A 16,232-nucleotide genomic window follows, 5' to 3' on the forward strand; every position below is an offset into this window, starting at 1 on the left:
AATTGGTGAGAAAGTGTGGGTGGATTCAATAGAGTAATCGGGAACTGGGATCTATTTGCAAAGCAAATGCTTTTAAACCCTCACTTTGTACTCACCTATGAAAATACCTCCCAAATTGGATTAGAATGTGCAGGGGAAATGAGAAAACAGGGTACAAGGGCACATTTAGCAAATGTCTCAGAGAACTTTTTCTAGACCCAGATGCAAAATGAGTCACAAGGGAAAGATAAGAACTGCAGACCTGGGTGTGTGTCTCACCCCCACACCTCTCACTTGCGCCCACGGCGCCCGCTCACGTAACAGTGTCCAGGACCAGCTTCCCTGTCGTGGCACCTCCAGTGCTGACACCCATAGTGCCCCTTGATGCCTGCCCCCTCCACCTCCCAATCGCCCAGACCAGGGTCACCAGCAGGACTTCTTCCCGGAGAGTGGCCATAGCATGCAAATCAGATGCTGTCACCCCTGCTTAAATCCCTCTGTGGCTTCTCATTGCCCCAAAGAGGAAATGCAAGCTGCTTACTACAGTCAGAGAGCCCGAGGCCTGGGCTACCTAACCTTCCTCTAACCTCCCTTCTATCCTCCAGCCAGGAGTCCTTCCCTACCATGTTACAACCATGTGTCCTCCCACTGGCCACAGGACCTTTGCATGTGCTGTTTCTGCCACCTTCCTCTGCTGGTCCCTCAAGCTTTACCCTCATGCCTGTTATACAGGTTACCTTTGTGTCTGGGCTTTCTCCCTGCTACACAACCAGCTCCCTGGGGACAGGGCTTCTGCTCCCCTGCTCCCAAGTATTTGAGCTGGGAACCTGCTCAATGGAGATGTGGGAAGAAGTGATCCACTCTTCTGAACGTGCCTGCGCCAGGCATGCCTCCCCAGTCCTCAGGAGGACTGGCCAGAGGCACCAAGACCACAGGTGCCCGCCTCTGAGAGCCCACCGCCCTGATGCCCTCCACTCCCCCTCTCCAGCCCCTCCCCATCTTTGCACATGGCCCTGCAGACCCCGATTACCTTCTGAGAACTGGCCTGCAGACAAGGGCCTGAGGGGGCAGATGAGATGGCCCAGCAGAAGCTCATTCCCGTCCTGGCTGTGTCCACTACGGTGCACAGGGGGGACCCCGAATTTGGGACAGTGCTGCCCACCCTGCCTGGCCCAGCTCAACTGTCCCCTGCAGGTAAGGCTGCCCCTCCCAGAAAAACTCACCCCCTGGAAGGCCAGGGCAGGAAGAGCCCCACCTCTTTGCTCTTCAGCAAGACCTAGGTTTGCACCCACAGTAATCCTGGTAGCTCAGTTCTGCCTTTTGTTGAACAAACGCGCACTCTGTAACTTCAGGAGACGGCCGCAAGCCCGGGAAGACCGCAGTAGGTTTCTCCTTCGGGAAAGAGCATGCCCGGCCGGCCAGCTCACGGGCGATATTCCCCTTGTAGCCCAGGCTTCTTTCCTTAAGGGATTCGAGCACATTTCTAATGGCGGAAGTTACCATTTTTCTTCTGTCTCCGTGCACAATAGAAGACTCTCTGTCTTTTAGTTGTTCTGAGTACTCTGAGACGCTGTGCAGACACCTGCGTGATTTGTGCAACGGTCAGTGCGGATGTGAAGCAGCGCTGTGACCCCCATCGCCTGCCCTGGGACACTCACTCGGCATTTACTCAGTGGTTCTTGAGAACACGTCGCAGGCCACCCGGGAAAGCCCTGTCTCCCCCGCGAGCATTGGGAAGAAGCTTTAGGAGGCAGCTTCTGGTGGCTCTGAGGCTCTCAAGATGCCATCACATGGGTGGAGTCATGGAGGGGACAGAGGTGGAGCCCCGATGGGGGAAGGGGCAGTCCTACAGAGATCTGGGCAAAGAATATTCTAGAAAGGGAGCAGCAAATGCAAAGTCCTGATGTGGGTAGAGGCCTTGGGTTATATTCCTTTTTTTTTTTTTTTAATTTTTTAAACTTTTTAAAATGTTTATCTTTGGGGACGGGAGGGACAGAGAGAGAGGGAGATAGAATCTGAATCAGCTGAATCAGGCTCCAGGCTCTGAGCTGTCAGCACAGAGCCGGACGTGGGGCTCAAACTCACGAACCGCGAGATCATGGCCTGAGCTAAAGTCAGATGCTTCACCGACTGAGCCACCCAGGTGCCCCAAATCCGTGTGTTTATAAAGTGAAGTCGGCCACTAGAATAACACAGAGAGCTTCTAAGTCCATGGTGGGGGCAAGGAAAACGCTGATCAGTCCCATAGGAGTCAGGAAAGGCGATAAAAGGCAAAGATGAAGTATGGTAAAGAGAAAAAAATAAATTGAGGGAAAGCTCAAACACAATCATAATCACAATAAAGTTCAACGGATTTAAACTAGCCAGTTTTTGAAAAATCACTTATCAAATTGGGTGAAGAAAACAAAATGTAACTGTGCCCTAATTTGAAGGGCAGAGGTAAAGCCACAGGCAGGCGACGGCCCTGACAGCTGTTCACCAAAAGAGAACCGTTCCACATTCACTGGTGCAGGTGCAACACGCTCGAAGACAGACAGCACCGTCAGGAGCCGAGTGTGTGCCGCCGAACGGCGACGCGATTTGCTGGGGACAGCGGATGACTCTGAACTTGCACGCACCAAGCACACGGCTTGAGAGCGGGTGACGCGGACCCTGGCAGGGACCCAGCACGAACGACCCGCTGTACAGTCGGCAGGAACGGCGGTGCACGCCTCTGAGGACAGAGGCGGCCTGGAATTCATCCGCTTTCAGGACTCAGAGAGCACAGTCAGGAGCAAGGTGCAGCGCACACGTAAAACCCAAGTCACAGAATTCCTCGTCTTCGAGCACACGTGGAATGTTCACCAGCAAGGGACCCACCGCGGGGCCACAAAGCCAAATCTCAACAAGATACCGGGGCATCTGTGTGACGTCGGCCGCGACCTCCGCCCGGCCGCGCTGACCACGGTACAGAGAGCCGCTCACCACACGCTTGGAAATGCAGAGCCGTAAGAGGTGGCTGATGGCTCAAGGGGGGAATCAGCACGGGGCCTTAAGACAGGTAGAACCCCACAACAAAGGGACGGGGTGCAAACGCTTCCAGGCTACAGCTCCCCTCGGCCTCAGGAGGGAGTTCCTTCCCTGAAAGCGCACACACGAGAAAGGAAAGGCGGACAAGCAGCCATCTCACCGGAGACCCAAGGGACACGGTGAGGAATAAAGCCGTGGCCTGTGGGACAGGAGGCGGGGGAAGAGTCCCTGCTGGCTGCGTGGGAAGGTTATACGGAATGACTGTGCACACAGCTGTGTGGACGACTGTGAGGAACTGTGCGGACGGCTGTGCGGACGACTGTGTGGGTCAGCTGTGCGGGACGGCTGTGCGGAGGGCCGTGCGGGACGGCTGTGCGGAGGGCTGTACAGAATGGCTGTGCGGACGGCTGTCATGAACCGTACAGATGTCTGTGTGGGTCAGCTGTGTGGATGAATGTGCAAGTCGGCTGTGCGGGACGACTGTGCAGAGGGCTGTGCGGGTCAGCTGTGTAGGACGGCTGTGCAGACGACTATGGGGACGGCTGTGCAGAGGGCTGTGCGGGACGGCTGTGCGGGTCGGCTGTGCGGACGACTGTGCGGGTCAGCTGTGCAGGACGGCTGTGCGGAGGGCTGTGCGGGTCGGCTGTGCGGGTTGGCTGTGCGGACGGCTGTGCGGACGACTGTGCGGGTCAGCTGTGCGGGACGGCTGTGCGGAGGGCCGTGCGGACGGCTGTGCGGAGGGCCGTGCGGGACGGCTGTGCGGAGGGCTGTACAGAATGGCTGTGCGGACGGCTGTCATGAACCGTACAGATGTCTGTGTGGGTCAGCTGTGTGGATGAATGTGCAAGTCGGCTGTGCGGGACGACTGTGCAGAGGGCTGTGCGGGTCAGCTGTGCAGGACGGCTGTGCGGAGGGCCGTGCGGGACGGCTGTGAGAGTCGGCTGTGCGGGACGGCTGTGCGGACGACTGTAGAGACCGCTTCACTAGGAAGCCTCTCGCTCCGCCCGCAGGTGCTCGCTCACCATAAGGGCCCTGCCAGAGCCAGCGCTGGCCGGCCATTCCAATGAACAGGATACAGCAGAAGCGACGAGACGTCCCCTCCAAGGGTAGGTGACAAGGTCCCTGTGGCTTCTGTCCACCCTCCCCCCGGGCCCCCCCGCTCTGGAGAGAGCAGCTGCCACGCCGGAAGCCGCTCTGTGCAGAAGCCCACATGGGAAGAATTGAGGTCTCTGGGCAGTGAGCTTGGGGGTGGATCCTCGGGGCGGGGGGGCTCTGATGGCTGCAGCCCCAGCCACCACTTCACTTCACAGCCTGTAGACCCCGAGAGAGAGGCACCAGATTGGGCGGCACCTGATGCCTAACACACAGAAACTGCAAGGTAATACGTGTCCGCTGCTCTTGGCCATGAAATTGTGATGTCACGTCCGCAGTAATAGGTAATCAACATCAGTAAACTCGAAGGGTCGTAATGTGGCGGGGATGTGAGGGAAGAACACATCACTGAGTAGTATCAGCAACACAACAACAGAGAGAATGGAGATTTTAAATTAAAAAAAGATTATAACCAATTTTTGTCAATAAATTCAAAGCTTAGGGTGCCTGGGTGGCCCAGTCGGTTAAGTGTCCGACTTCGGCTCAGGTCATGATCTCAGTTTGTGGGTTCGAGCCCCGCATCGGGCTCTGTGCTGACAGCCAGCTCAGAGCCTGGAGCCTGTTTCCGATTCTGTGTCTCCCTCTCTCTCTGCCCCTCCCCTGCTCATGCTCTCTCTCTCTCAGAAATAAATAAAATAAAAAATAAATAAATAAATTCAAAGCTTAAGTAAAAAAAAGTCATATTTTATTAAAAATTAAACTTATCGGGGCGCCTGGGTGGCTCAGTCGGTTAAGCGTCCGACTTCCACTCAGGTCATGATCTTGCAGTTCGTGGGTTCGAGCTCCACATCAGGCTCTGTGCTGACAGCTCCGAGCCTGGAACCTGCTTCCGATTCTGTGTCTCCCCCTCTCCCTGCCCCTCCCCCACTCACACTCTGTCTCCCTCTCAAACATAAACATTAAAAAAATTTTTAATTAAACTTATCAAAATCACTCAAGAAAAAAACAGAATACCCAAACAGCTTGACAACCACAAAGAAACTGAATCAGTAGTTTGTAGGAGCACTGCACCCCCAAAACAGATGCAGACGGCTTCAAGAAAAGGTCCACCAAGTTTTTCAAGAACAGGTCATCCAAACCTAATAAAAAGTGTTTTAGAGGATTAAGAATAGGAAAGCTATCTAGGTAATCTAGAGAGATCAAACCCAGAGACCATTAAAATGAAATTTAAAAAATAAATAGCCTAATAATATTTAGAAACAGAAATACAATGTTATAAAATATGAGCAAATTTAATCCATCAACATGCACAAAAATAATAATTATGCCAAATCAGGTTTATTCCAGGAATGTAAGAATGACTTGTCACTAGAAAACACACGATTCAGGGCGCCTGGGTGGCTCAGTTGGTTGAGCATCCGACTTTAGCTCAGGTCATGATCTCATGGTTCATGAGTTCGAGCCCCATATTGGGCTTGCTGCTGTCTGCACAGAGCCTGCTTCAGATGCTCTGTCTCCCTCTCTCCCTGCCCCTCCCCTGCTCACTCTCCCTCTCTCTTTCAAAAATAATAAACGTTAAAAAAAAATACATGAACATTTAACACATTATCAATGGAACTTGTCCACAGAATCATCACAGCATATACGAGAAAAAATACTTGATAAAATCTAGTGCACACTATTTTTTCATTGAGGTAAAATTGACATAACATAAAACTTAACCATTTTAAAGCATACAGTTGAGTGGCTTCCAGTGTATATATATTCACTGTGTTGTGCAACCATCACTGCCAGATGATTCTAGATCATTTCATCCCCCCCCCAAAAGAGACCCCATACCCATATGGCAGCCACTCCCCATTTCTCCCCCCCTCAGACCCTGACATCCACTAGTTTGCTTTCTACCTCGGTGAATTTGCCTATACTGGACATTTCATATAAATTGAATTATATAATTTGTGATTTTTGTATCTGATTTCTTTTGTTTGATACAATGTTTTCAAGGTTCATCCATGTCCCAGCATCTATCAGTTCATCATTCTTTTTTGTGGCTGCATAAAATGCCATTATATACATTTTGGTAGTCTGTTAACCCGCTGACAGACACACACTTCTTTGTTGCTTGTTTATTGGAGAGTCCAATCCACTTTCATTTAGTGTGATTATTGATAAGGAAGGACTAACTTCTGCCATTTTGCTACTTGTTTTCTATTTTTCTTACATCTTTTTTGGTCCTGGATCCCTCAATTACTGCCTCTTCTGCTTAGGCAGGTATTTTCTGGTGTAACATTTTTAGTTCCTTCTCATTTCTTTATATTTGTTATTTGCCTAATGCCTGCCGTGTGGATTACAAGTAACATCGTAATTCATGATGCCCATACATAGCCTCGTTCCCTCCTCCCATGTTGCTTCTGCTACAAATCACATTTGTATACACTGTGTGCCCACGGCCTGTTTACAATGATTGTTTTATGGGACAGTATTTCACAGCAATAGGAAATGAAAGAGGATTTAGAAACCAAAAGCACAATCAGACTAGCTTTTACATTTATTGTTCTTTATTTCTTTGTCTGGATTTGACTTACTGCCTAGTGTCCTTTCGTGTCAGCCTGAAGGGTTCTCCTTAGCATATGTGCCTGGCGGGTCTACTAGTGACAGTCTCTTGATTTTTGTTTATCCGAGAATGTCTTGACTTCTGCTTAAATCTGGAAGGATAGTTTTGCTGGCTGCTGAGTTCTTGGCTCTCAGTCCCTTGTTCCCGCACTTTGAGAGCATCACCCCACTGCTTCCTGGTGCCCATGACCTTTGGGGAAACATTGGCTGCCGCCCTACCCTGGAGCCCTTACAGATCCTCATGTATTCGGTGTTCAGCAGTTTATCACGTCTTGGTGTGGTTTTCCTGCGTGGAGTTTGTTAAGCTTCTTGGGTGGGTACATTCATGATTTTCATCAAATATGGACAGGTTTTGGTCATCATTTCTTCATATATTCTTTCTACCCCATCACCTCTCTCTTCTCCTTTTGCGACTCCCATTATGCCCCTCTCGGTTCACCTGGGGCTGTTGCACAAGTCTCTCAGGCTCTGTTCATTTTTCTTTCTTCTTTTTTGCTTCTCAGGTTGTCTAATGCCTACTGCCCTGTATCCAAGTACGTGGAGTCTTTATGTCTGCCCAAATCTTCTGCTGAAACCCCTCTAGTGAACTTTTTTCATTTCAGTTATTGTACTTTTCAGCTCCAGAATTCCTACTTGGTTCCTTTTTAATAATTTCCATAGGCATTCTTCATTTTGTCAGACATTGTTTCCATGGTTTCCTTTGGTTATTTGTATGTCGTTTCTTTAGCTCTTTGAGCATGTTAGCTTATTTACTGCTTTTGTATGATGAATCCAGTGTCTAGGCATTTTCAGGGACAGTTTCTACACTTTTATTTTTGTCCTATGTGTGAACACATGCTCTCATTCATACGCATGCCACATAACCTCCACCGTGGTTGGGGACTGGGTGCTTTGGATGCTCTAGTGCTAGGCTCCTCTTCCCCAGGTGTCGTTGCTTCCCGCGGTTGCTGCCGTTTGTTCAGTAGCTTTTCTGAATGAGTTTTGCAAAGTCTGTGTCATCTGTCATGTGGCCATGAAGTCTTTGTTCAGCTGGCTAAGTGGTCAGTTAGTGACTTGACAGTTCCTTTAACAGTCTGGACCAAAATCCTCCCCCTAAACACAGAACCTCCAGTCTGTGGAGATGGGCTCTGTACGTGGACCGGGCCACACCCCCAACACACACCCACGTGGCTGAAGACTCTGCCTTGGCTTGCATTGCCATCTGCACAGATCCTGAAGGTCACCCAGGGCAAGAGGTGAGGCCACTCGGGGGCTCTGAGGATGTGCCCACCCCGAGAGCACACGTGCAGCTCTAGACCCCAGAGGCGCCCACCCCTGCCTTTCGTCCCCAGCCTTTTCGTGTGTCTGCTGTTTGCTCCAGGCAACAGCCTTTACGTGTTTTGGCAGAACTTGCCCCCCAGGTAGCTACTTCCGCATCCTGGCGAGTTCCTAGTTGGGGGAAATAAAGGCAAGGCTTTTTTGCAACAGTCCTTCAGGGAGCCACCAGGTCGGAACAAAGAATGACAATTCGGGCACCCACACCTGGTCTGTGGGCTGCTGTTTTCACGACTGACAACCAAGTAAGGGCTGGGGGACCGGCCAAGGGCAAGTGCAAATGCCCAAAACCCGCAGACCACAATTGAGCTGCCTTTTCTCAATCAGACGGTAACCTGTTGCTATAAATTTTTGACCATTTTCCAGAGTTTCAATAAAGTGGATTCTGATATATTTTTCCCAGTTAATTTGCTGGTCTGTGAAGTTCCTTACTCCATCATTTTTCACTGACATCACTGCCTCAAAAACATTTTTATGAAACCCCATCAGAACACTATAAGTAGAAGGAAAATTCCTTAACTGTATGATAAAGAATATCAGTCAAAGGCCGGCAGTAGGCACCAGAAATCACGGTGTGGTGATGGCTGCGCTCCACTGTGAGCAAACTCAGGGCCACACACCTGTGCACTGGAAGTGTGGTGCAGTCGCCTTACATTGTGTCTACTTTCCTGCACATAGAGCCACCTGGATCCGGTCGCCATTTTAAAAAAGCCAAGCATTGATGGGCATGGAGGAGGGCACTTGCAGGGATGAGCACTGGGTGTTATGTGGAAACCAACTTGACAATAAACTATTTGTAAAAAATAAAATAAATAAATAAATAAATAAATAGTCAAGCATTGTGAACATTTAACGTCAAGAACAACACACCCATGTCCGCCACAGCGTTGTGCTGGGGGCTGCGCCAAAGTGGCACAAGTCACAGAGACTGAAAGAGAGTAGCGAAGCTGACTGCAGGTCCCCTGAAAACCTACACGAGAAATCAGGAGGGTCTGCGGACTACATATTGGCACCAATGAGGCATCTTTAAAAACCCAAATGTAAAACCCGGGGGACAGCTGGACGAGCCAGTCTCCTGGAAAGAAACCCCACGCAGGACCCCTGCAATGACCCTATCTGGTCCCCCTCCCCTTCCGTCACAGGGAGGATCACGCTCCCACCAACCCCTCGTGTTGGGGCCGGCCAGAGAGAGAAGTCCTGGCCAGAGAACCGGACGCGGGTGATGTGTCGCTTCTGAGGCAGGACACGGAGCTGCCGGCTCAGTTCCTCCAGCGCTCTCCTCCGCTGAAGTGGTCCTGGGGCTTTCAGAGTGGTAGTGGACTGGGGCTGCCACACTGCACGTCCCCACCTCCGTCCCTGCGCACGTGCCCCGTGGAGTCCCCTCTCCCCGAGCACAAGGGGGAACCTGAGATACGTATTAACCAGTAGAACATGCAAACTCGATGAGATGTCACTTCCACAGCTATCACCTTAATGAGATTCTAATGCCCACCCAGCAAAGCGACTCTCCCCCTTGCTGGCTCTGGGATGATCCGTGCGGTAGGTCGCTGACGGTGGCCTCCCACCAATGGCCAGCAGAAGCTGAGGCCTACGGTGTAGCCATGCAAGGGGCAGGTGCGCTTGGAAGCAGACCCTTTCCGGGCCATCCTCAGAGGAGAGCACACCGGAGCCACAGAAACTGTCAGAACCACGTGCCGAGATAAGCGTTGTTTCAAGTCCCTGAGTCTGTAGTAATATCGTTACACGCCATAAGCAGACACAGTGGTGACAGACGGGACGCTGGCCCCCAGGACACGGGGGTGAGGGCTGCAGGCAAAACCACAAGAGACCCGGCCTGCAGTTTTGAGCCACGGCTGTTCAGGGCTTTGGTGACCACAACATAACCTGGCCTATTGTCGGTGATCATTTTCCAATGATAAATGACCTTCAACACACAGACAGCATGTGGGGCCGGTGACAAGGATGGTGACAGGAATGGGGACGGGGACAGGGATGGGGATGGGAAGGGTGACCAGCCAGGGGCACAAAAGAGCCAAAGCAACTACCAAGCAGCACCAGGTGGTGACACCAGGTGGTGACAGCCACCTGAGAAAGACGAAGGGGAGGTGCTGAGAGAGAAGCAACGACAGGGGAAGAGCCCTGAAGGAGGGGAGCGTGGGGCTTCGCACACGTGGAGGAAGAGCCAGGGAAGGGCTCCCCGCACCGCGGGGGTGGGACCTGTCCCCGCCTCCTTTCCTCTATCTCCGCTTGTGCTGCACAGGCAGGGGTCCTTTCTCCCTCTTGTCAACAGGGGCGGGGCACAGCCGGTGATGACAGGAGCCTCACTCATCGGAGCTTGTTTCCAGAAGGCATCCTCGGGGTGCTCTGTCCTCTGCGTGTCCCCATGCCACCGTGAGGTCCTTAAAAACAGGCTCCCTCCCAGCCCTGTCCCCGTGCCCAGCTGCAAGGTTTGTGCGCTTAATCTCCCCCTTTCCTTCCCAGATGATGACGGACATTTCCGGCAGCACACCTGCATCCATCTCCTTGAGTGTCCTATGCAGGACCCTGGGGCACCTGTGGAGCACCCGGGGCTGGGGGTCCCCAAGCCTGGCTCGCCAGCCAGGTGCTGGAGGCCAGGGAGTGGCAGTTGTGGAGAAAATGTGGTCTCTTCACACTGAGCGGCGTCTCAACAGGGCAGTGACACACTCGGGAGTGTGCAGGGCAGGGAGGGCTGCGGCGGGGAGGGTCAACCGCACCGAGGTCCCAAAGAGCAGCAAGAGGCCTCAGGGCCAGACAGAGAAAGGCCTGTAATGCCAAGGAGAGCCCCGCCTACGCCCTTCAATGACCGACCCCGGGCGGCCCCTCTTCCGCGCTCTGGTCGGTCCTGGCTGCGCCCCAGGGTTCCAGCTCTAGCCCCCAGTCTTCCCGGTGACCCCCGGCCTCTCTCGGGGACAGCCTCTGCTCACACCAGCAGCATCTGGGAACCACCTACCAACCCGACGTCCAACCCCCCTTGCTGTGGTCAAGCCACCGGGGGCCGAGCTCTGATCCCTGACCTACGTCTCCTCAGACCGTGCCCACAGTCTGTCCCCTTGGCTACCCTGTCCGCTGGCCACCCGGACAACCTCGCCCGCGGGCTCCAGTCTCCCACAGGATCTCCACCTGCTCCTCTCGAGGGGGAAAGGGCTTCTCCAGCCGGTGGCCGAGAAGCGTGGCAGGCAGGGGTGCATGCTGCGAGCCCCTGCTGGACACCGGACCACAAGCTCTTTCATCCACCACCTCCGAGAATGTCCCAAGTGGGAGAATGTCCTCCAGCCACCGGCAAGGACAGACGCCAAGGGAGCTGGGTGTTCCTGGTGTACCTGCCTCCGGGCTGTGATGGTGAGGAAGCGACAGTGCTCTTCAGGCGCCATCCCCCCCACACCCCCACCCGCGGCTCCGCGAGCTGCATGTCCCGTCTCACCTGCTTTCCTGGTGGCCGCGGCCGCCTGCCTGAGACTACGCGGGGGGAAGGGGCCTCTGCTTGGCGCTGCCTGGGCGGACACAGGGGCACAAATGCCGGCGGTTACTTCCAGGCAGCTCAGCGTGGTGGGGCAGGGCGACACGGCTCGGGCGTGATGGCAATCGTGGGGGGCAGTGAAGAAGTCAGGGAGTCTCAGCTAGTGGGGGGCCGGGAGGGCACGAGCAGACAACACTCCGGGGATGGAGGGGCACGGGCAGAGTGGCCTGAGGACACGTGCCAGCTCTGGGAACTGGGGAAGTCCATGCAGCCGAAGAGGAGCAGCTGGAGAAGCGTCAGCGCCGGCGGATGAGGAGCCCCACTCCCGGGTGGGCGGCGGCGGGGGGGGGGGGCAGGTGCCGGGACCCCTTCCGGGGAGGCGGAATCAGGTGGGGATCAGTGAATCTGCACTGAACAAATACCAACGTAGGGACGGGGAAGCAGATGACATTCTCTCTCATGTGAACAAGGGTGGATTCTCCGCGACAAGGCCAGGGCTTTGTGTCCACCTTTCTGCCTCCTGGCCTTCGGGGGCCTCACCCCCATCCCTTCAGAAATCCCACGCAGCCCTTCTTCCCAAGCCGGAGTCGCAGCAACACGGGGCGAGGAAGCCGAAAACCGCCCCCGTCGGACGGGTGCGTGGCTCTGAGGGAGAGGAGACCCGGGACACACCCGGGTGAGATGCTGAGGTTCAAGCACGGAACGGACCCACGAGGGTGACCTCGGCTTCCCGGGACGGGGTCGGGCCGGCAGCGGCTTCGGCGCGGGTGCCTGTGACCGCGCCCTCGGGGGCCCGGGGTCACGCGGCCGCAGGGGTGCGGAACGCCTGCAGTCCCGGGCCGGCCTCTGCAGCAGCTCCTCTGGGAAGGCATCGCGGGTTCTCGCAGCCGCGGCCAGGGCGAAGCGCCCGGACTGCCTCCTACAGGCCGCCTTCCTTGGGTGAAGAAGTACGACTTCTCAGACACCACCACTGACCAGACCTGGGAGGACCCCGGCCCCACCCCCGGCCCTTTTCATGACGCTGCCCCACCTGCGTCAACTTCGAAAATGAAACTTCCAGGGTTTTCCCCAGCAAAACTGGCTTTATACGGGACCAGCAGAGGCCAGCGCAGGAGGCGCGACTCAGGACGCGACCCGAGCCGGGCCAAGACAGGAAGACGCTCGTTTGTAAAGAGGTGGGGGCGGGGCGGGGGGGCTTTTGAAAGCAGAAAGTCCATTGGGGGAAACTCTGAGCTGGAAGTGTAGTGCCTTCTCATTGGTTGGGCTGTGGGGCGTTCTCCTTGGATGGACTACGACAGTCTCCCATTGGCTGGGCTATGGCAGTCTCTTATTGGTTGAGACTCTGATAGTCTCCTATTGGCTGGACTGTTGCTGGGGGAGGAGGAAACCTTCCTCCCTCCTGCAGTAAGGTAGGAGCCACGGTGGAATCCGGCTGCAAGGTGCGTCCCTTCCGGGTGGGTCTGCAATTGCCCGGGAGCGGCAGGGCTGAGCGCTCCCCCTGCTGGCCACCCGACTCCATGAGGCTTCCTCTTCTTAATTTTCAGTGGGCAAGTCCCTGCCACCCCCACCCCCCGACCCCCGTTGCTCACTGTGAAATGAAGGCTCTGCCATGGAGAGGTGGGGGTGGTGCTGCCGGGAGGGAGGGCAGTGCGGGGCCCTGGCCCAGCCGGTAGGGGGTCCAGGACGGCGTCCGGGCGGTGAGGGACGGAGCGCCCGGGCGAGAGCTGCCCGGCAGCTGGGCCTCCCCGACGAGACCCAGTGAGAGGCCCCTGCTGGTTGTGGGGGTGCAGGGGCGACATCAGGAGGCGGCGAGCGAAGCCCCGGCCTGCGCTGAACAGAGCCGGGCTCTTCCCTGCGCGCGGCGAGGCCCCGCCCACTCGTGCGGCCCCGCGGCCCGAACCTGCGCCCCGCGCCTCCTGCACCCGGGCCCGAACCGGGCCGCCGGCTCCACGTCGGCGTTCGGCAGCTGGGAGCAGGGCCCTGAGGACCGGGGCACGGGGACCCTCGGCCGGCCCCGCAGAGCCCTTCCTGACTTCCAAGGCCACGGCCTGGCTCAGCACAGGGCGAACGAGTCCCCTAGACAGCGCCACCCAGAGCAGCACAGGGTGACGAGCCCCGCCGTCTTCCGGCTGGAAGCCCTCGGACCCCGCCCAGCCCTGGGACAACAGGCCTCCGGGACCCCAGCTGGCCCGGAGCGCTGCCATCCAGCTTCGCTCAGCCCAGACCAGTGTCGTGGTAACTGCTGACCGGGAGCCCTCTGGCCAGGAGTCTCCAGCACAGCTCGGTTCTGGGAAGGTGAGGCAGCCAAGCCCAGCACAGAGTAAGTGGGTCCCTGGAAACTCAGCCCATGGGGCCGACCCAGCCCAGCGCAGGACGAAGGCATCCCCGGGACACATGGCCGGCTGGAGCCCTCTGAGAACAGCCCAGACCCTTTACTGACCAGGAATTTGACCCAGCATAGCACAGGCCAAAGATTCCCCTGGACGCCTGGCCACCCAGGAGCCCCTCAACACGGCTCAGTGCAGGCCGGAGGGGGAGTCCCCCTGGACATCTGTCTTCCCGAGGAGGAGCCAGGGCAGGGGTTCTCTGTGAAGGCAGCCTCTGCTGGAGGCTGGCTCCCACGTGTCACGCGATCGTGGCCGGGTGCCAAGGCTTGGCCGTTGGAGCCCTTTCAAGTGCGGTCCCACTTGGGTTGCTGTGTGCACATGCTGGTGGACATGTGGCCCCTAGTCCTCCGGCCTGGGACTGACTTCAGCCCGGTGTCCTGGTGCCGTGCCATTTGGGGAGCCTTTATCTTTTGGGGAGTTTCTTCAGAGGAGGCAAAGGATACCATGCTGTAAACCACGACACTGATCAGCAATGGAAGAGCTGTCCCTGGGAGTGAAACTCGTTGATACATCTTTGACCAATTTTGGAAAAAAACTTGAATTTATGAAAGTAGCTTTAAAACATTTTTTTTTAATGTTTGTTTATTTTTGAGAGAGACAGACTGCGAGTCAGGAGGGGCAGAGAGAGAGAAACACTCACAGGATCTGAAGCAGGCTCCAGGCTCTGAGCTGTCAGCAGAGAGCCAGATGTGGGGCTCAGACTCATGAACCTTGAGAGCATGACCGACTGAGCCACCCAGGCGCCCCAGAAAGCAGCTTTTATTTATTTATTTTTCATACATTACAGTTTTATTTTTGTGTACAAAGTTGTTTAACAATCACTGAATTTCTAGGCCAGGTTCAGGTAACTGAAGAGCCTTCGTAACTAATTTATATTGTCTAGAGCCAAGGTATGCTGCCAACATGGTCTGGAGCAAAATGGGAAATAACATCTCTCTAAAGACAGGCTTAGAAATTCTAGTCCAGTAAGTTAAGATGTTTCCTTTTTCTGGTAGCAGGGCTGACTCATACCTGGCTGCTAGGCCACCATTCACAGGTATAGCCAAGAAAATGGGGTACAGACCACCAAAAACAAGACCAACCAATCCACCCCATGTTATGGTGCAGCTGTCACAATTCAGATCACCTGTATTCAGAGGTAAATTTACAAAACCTTTGTCAGACGCAAGCGCAGTCAAAAATGGACCACTGCCATTGGTAAGCCAGCAGCTATACGAGCCTGTGTCACATTTAAGATGCGGCAAAAAAGACTATTTGCTATTAGATCGCAGAGAGCAGCATTAAGCTCAATATATGCTGATCCATGTCCAAACAGATTCTCTTCTGCTTCTGGGAGTTGGTTAATTTTTCTGGTTATGATATTGAAAATTAAGTCTTCCTTGACAGTATCATCTGGTTCATGATTTTCCATCTTGAGCCTTATGCTCTGCTCACAGCAGTCAGTGCCTCCACTGTTTCTCCTCGGCATGTCGGGGTTCTCTCCAACTTTTGCCCATCTAGCCTGAATGCAGCCATCTTTCAGAAAGCAGCTTTCAAAACAAGCAGGGAAAGGAAGAGCTATCTCTTTAAGAAGGAGTCTAAGCTGGAGGTTTCACTTCTCATGTGTGAAGAGGAAAATCAAATCGAGAAATCTGCTTTGTCACTTGCTGTCCCAAGGAGGACACCGTTTGAAGGCCTTGCCCAGGCCTCCTCGGACACGGCAGGAGATGAGGAAAGGGGCTGGGAGCGAGCTGTGGAGACCCGGGCCCTGAGCTTGGAGGAGGAGCCTGGCTGAGCCCCTGGAAGGAGAATGGGGTCTTAGAAGGCCAGGCCACGCGGTGGGGGCCGAGGCAGGCGCGGCGCCGGGAGCTGACCGCTTCTTCGGCAACACGCTGGGCTTTCTGGAAATTTTGCCTTCCATGGAGCATTTTCAAAGGGGTGACGCCCCTGCCTATCCCCACCCAGGAAGGCATAGAGGGGGTTGGGGCAGGGCGGGGGCCACCTCTGGGTGTAGGGAGGCATGAGTTTCAGAATGTATATGACTTTTAAATAAATAGTTTGACATAATCACTTCAAAAAAAATTTTTTTTAATGTTTTATTTATTTCTGAGAGAGAGAGAGAGACAGCGTGAGCAGGGGAGGGTCAGAGAGAGAGGGAGTCACAGACTGAAACAGGCTCCAGGCTCTGAGCTGGCAGTCAGCACAGAGCCCGACGTGGGCTCGAACCCACGAACCGCGAGATCATGACCTAAGCGAAAGTCGGATGCTTAACCGACTAAGCTACCCAGGCGCCCCTGCACAGTTTTTTTAAAATATGTTGTCTTTTCATTTCCATTTTGTTCAAAATAATTTCTTTTAAATATTTTTTAATGTTTTATTTA

At 54.6% G+C, this 16,232-nt stretch overlaps 1 pseudogene; it reads right to left on the bottom strand.

Moving 5' to 3' along the window:
* Window positions 1-14,690: 14,690 nt before the first annotated feature.
* On the bottom strand, window positions 14,691-15,350 carry LOC120222506 (annotated as a pseudogene).
* Window positions 15,351-16,232: the final 882 nt, after the last annotated feature.

The sequence above is a fragment of the Hyaena hyaena genome, unplaced genomic scaffold (assembly GCF_003009895.1).
Source record: "Hyaena hyaena isolate Hyena2069 unplaced genomic scaffold, ASM300989v1 scaffold_886, whole genome shotgun sequence".
Taxonomy (NCBI): Eukaryota; Metazoa; Chordata; class Mammalia; order Carnivora; family Hyaenidae; genus Hyaena; species Hyaena hyaena.